Source organism: Pseudorca crassidens, chromosome 3, assembly GCF_039906515.1.
Source record: "Pseudorca crassidens isolate mPseCra1 chromosome 3, mPseCra1.hap1, whole genome shotgun sequence".
NCBI classification, from domain to species: domain Eukaryota; kingdom Metazoa; phylum Chordata; class Mammalia; order Artiodactyla; family Delphinidae; genus Pseudorca; species Pseudorca crassidens.
Window position 1 is genome coordinate 14,959,677 of NC_090298.1, and position 4,463 is coordinate 14,964,139.

At 48.9% G+C, this 4,463-nt stretch overlaps 1 pseudogene; it reads left to right on the forward strand.

Annotated features, from left to right (window-relative positions):
- The first annotated feature begins 1,328 nt into the window (after positions 1–1,328).
- Positions 1,329–2,946, forward strand: LOC137220636 (cell division cycle protein 20 homolog pseudogene; annotated as a pseudogene).
- The last annotated feature ends 1,517 nt before the right edge of the window (positions 2,947–4,463 follow it).

The following is a 4,463-nucleotide window of genomic DNA, read 5'->3' on the forward strand; positions in this document are numbered from 1 at the left end:
CACAATGGCACTGCAGGCAGACTTTCGCTAGAATTTTCTGTGACAATGGGGTAGAGTCTAAGTGCAGTGTGAGCGACACTGACCCAGCTCCAGGGAAACGGCTGCATATCATTTAGGAGAAAAGTGACCTTTGCTTTCAGAAAGTTAATCTAGCCTGGAAATCTATACTACAAGGGTCCCAGCACTTCATGTTTTTCATTCATTGTTCCTATGTATCTTGGTAATGATGAATTACTAACACGCTCTTTTAGTTTTATTCCTAAACTCAGTCTCCAGAGTCTAAAGGGATCTTTTATCATTTCTAATAGCAAATCCATTCAAATCTATGTGTTAAGATGAGTAAATCACAGTTCTTGCCAAAAAGTCTAACAGTACTGATAACGACATGATGTGATGTCATTATGTGTAAAGGTCATTAGATCTGTAAACATTTTGAGGTGAGGAGGGAATTCACTTTATTCCACAACTTTCAACATTTTTATATTTCAGTGTAAGATGTTTATTTTCTTTTACATACACGTAAGTTAAATCCCGTGTAAGGAGGCAGAGCCCAGCGGTGGGAGCGGGGGAGAGAGGGTGAAAGCACAGAGGCCGGAAGAAGGGGAGCAGTGGGCGCCTCCTCTGGGAAATTGTGCTTTACTGTCCAGGAATTCTGGGAATCTTCTCAAGCTTCTGGGCTGCCCTGAGAAAGTAGCTTGACCTTTGCGTGGCCAGTCAGTTTTGGAGATGAGATTCCAGGCTAGTGACTCCCTACTTGTAAAAGGGGCTCTGAATGTTTCCTTCCTAGTTTTTGTCTCTGTATTCCCTCTGTCATAAAAGTATCATCTGGGGCTTCCCTGGTGGCGCAGTGGTTAAGAATCCGCCTGCCAATGCAGGGGACACGGGTTTGAGCCCTGGTCTGGGAAGATTCCACATGCCGCGAAGCAGCTAAGCCCGTGCACCACAACTACTGAAGCCCGCGTGCCTAGAGCCCGTGCTCCGCAACAAGAGAAGTCTTGACAATGAGAAGCCCGTGCACCGCAATTTAGAGTAGCCCCCGCTTGCTGCAACTAGAGAAAGCCCGCGCGCAGCAACGAAGACCCAATGCAGCCAAAAAAAAAAAAAAAAAAAAAAAGTATCATCTGGAAGCCTTTATAAACAAACCTTTCAGTGTTTTTTGAAGTCTGTAAAATACAAGCAAATTAGAGCCGTGTAATATCTTTAAAACTATTACAATCATTTTCTTTTCTAGATGCAAACATTTAATACTGATCCTAGGGTCTGGGATCGGAGCCTGCTTTGACCTGGTGGTGAGAGGCGGCTGGGCCGAGCGATCCGGGGACGCTCCCATGGCGCAGTTCGCGTTCGAGGGTGACCTGCACTTGCTGCTGCAGCCGGCTACACCCATGCCCAACGCAGCCCCTGCGCGCTGGCAGCGCAAAGCGAAGGAAGCTTCGGGCCGGGCCCCTGGCCTATGTGGGCAGCCAACCGATCCCACAGCGCCGGGAGGACCCCGGGGCCGAACTCCCGGCAAATCCAGCTCCAAGATTCAGACCACTCCCAGCAAACCTGGCGGCAATCGCTCTATCCCCCGTCGCAGTGCTTCCCAGATGGAGGTCGCTAGCATTCTCCCGAGCAAGGAGAAGCAGCCCGAAGACAGTCAGACACCCACCAAGAAGGAACATCAGAAAGCATGGGCTTTGAACATGAACGGTTTTCATATGGAGGAAGCCAAGATGCTTCGGCTCAGTGGAAAACCACAAAATGCCCCAGAAGGTTACCAGAACAGACTGAAAGTACTCTGTAGCCAGAAGGCCACGCCCAGCTCCAGCAGGAAGACCAGCAGTTACATTCCTTCGCGGCCAGACAGGATCCTGGACGCCCCTGAAATCCGGAATGACTGCTACCTGAACAGTGTAGATTGGAGCTCTGGGAATATACTGGCTGTGGCTTTGGAAAACAGTGTGCACTTGTGGAGTGCTAGCTCTGGTGACATCCTGCAGCTGCTGCAAATGGAGCAGGCTGGGGACTATACATCTTCTGTGGCCTCGATCAAGGAGGGAAACTACCTGGCTGTGGGTAACAGCAGTGCTGAGGTGCAGCTGCGGGATGTGCAACAGCAGAAACGGCTTCGAAACATGACCATTCTGCCCGAGTGGGCTCCCTCGGTTGGAATAGCTATATCCTGTGTAGTGGCTCACTCTCTGGCCACGTCCCACACCATGTTCGGGTAGCAGAACACCATGTGGCCACACTGAGTGGCCACAGCCAGGAAGTGTGTGGTCTGCGCTGGGCCCCAGATGGACGACATTTAGCCAGTGGCAGCAACGATAACTTGGTCAACGTGTGGCCCAGTGCTCCTGGAGAGGGTGGCTGGGTTCCTCTGCAGACATTCACCCAGCATCAAGAGGCTATCAAGGCTGTGGCTTGGTGTCCCTGGCAACCCAATGTCCTGGCAACTGGAGGGGGCACAAGTGATCAACACATTCGTGTCTGGAACGTCTGCTGGGGCCTGTCTGAGTGCTGTGGATGCCCATTCCCAGGTGTGCTCCATCCTCTGTTCTCCCCACTACAAGGAGCTCATCTCAGGCCATGGCTTTGCCCAGAAACAGCTGGTGATTTGGAACCCAACCATGGCCAAGGTGGCTGAGCTGAAAGGTCACACAGCCCAGGTCCTTAGCCTGACCATGAGCCCAGATGGGGCTACAGTGGCATCAGCAGCAGCAGATGAGACCCTGTGGCTGTGGTGCTGCTTTGAGTTGGACCCTGCCCGGCGGCGGGAGCGGGAGAAGGCCAGCACAGCACAAAGCAGCCTCACCCACCAGGGCATCTGTTAAGGACCAACTCATCTCAGTTTTTGGTACTTTTTTTTTTTACTTTTCTAATAAAGTCACGTCTCCCTCTTAAAAAAAAAAAAAGATCCTAATATGCGACCTTGCCTTGAAGGTTCAGTATCCTAAAAATTAATTTGCCATTTGTCTTATAAATGATTTTTAAAAATTGTGTACATTATGGTATGCTTGAATACATTACCAAATATATCTGTATTTCTTTCCTGTCATTCACTGTTTAGTAGAAACAACATACTCACAAAACAGTTCATGGAATATAAAAAGCCAAAATTCTTGTGACATTAAATACTGAAGCTTCGTATTAATTACTGCAATATATATCGTTATATGATTACAGCTTACAATATCCCTGAGCATATGAACTATGACTGACTTATTTATCCCCAATTCTAACCATATTTCCAGACCTAGGCAGGCACTTAGCATGTGTTCAATAAGTGTTTGTTTAGGGAATTAATGTAAGTCTGAAAGAAATGGCATTGAAGTGCACATGTTTGTTATAGACTGAAAGTTTATGTCCCCCCCCACAAATTCATATGTTGAAATCTTAATTTAAAAAGTGGGGCCTTTGGGAGGTGATTAGGTCATGATGCTGGAGCCCTTATGAATGGGATTAGCACCCTTATAAAAGAGACCCAGAGTACAAGAATGTATACTCTTGTCCTTTTGAAAAGGATACATAATTTAAATAGCAGAGATAAACTCATTGCCAGAAGAATTCAGTGAATTTGGAAGTGGATCCTTCCCTAAGGGAATCTGAGATGAGATTTCAGCTCTGGCAGAAACTATGATTGCAGCCTTTTGAGACCCTAAGCAGAGGACCCAGTGAAGCCATGCCAGACTCCTCCCACAGAAGCTAGGATTGGAACCAAGATGGCGGAGTAGAAGGGTGTGCTCTCACTCCCTCTTGTGAGAACACCAGAATCACTACTAGCAGCTGGACAATCATCGACAGGAAGACACTGGAACTCACCAAAAAAGATACCCCTCATCCAAAGACAAAGGAGAAGCCACAATGAGACAGTACGAGGGGCGCAATCACAGTAAAATCAAATCCCATAACTGCCAGGTGAGTGACTCACAAACTGGAGAACGCTTATACCACAGAAGTCCACCCACTGGAGTGAAGGTTCTGAGCCCCACGTCAGGCTTCTCAACCTGGGGGTCTGGCAACGGGAGGAGGAATTCCTAGAGAATCAGACTTTGAAGGCTACTGAGATTTGATTGCAGGACTTTGACAGGACTGGGGGAAACAGAGACTCCACTCTTGGAGAGCACACACAAAGTAGTGTGCGCATCGGGACCCAGGGGAAGGAGCAGTGACCACAGGGGAGACTGAACCAGACCTACCTGCTGGTGTTTGGGGGTCTCCTGCAGAGGCGGGGCAGGCTGTGGTTCACTGCGGGACGAGGACACTGGCATCAGAAGTTCTGGGAAGTACTCCTTGGCGTGAGCCCTCCCAGAGTCTGCCATTAGCCCCACCAAAGAGCCCAAGTAGGCTTCAGTGTTGGGTTGCCTCAGGCCAAACAACCAACAGGGAGGGAACCCAGCCCCACCCATCAGCAGTCAAGTGGATTAAAACTCTCCAGAAAGTGGGCATAGAGGGAACCTACCTCAACATAATAAAGGCCA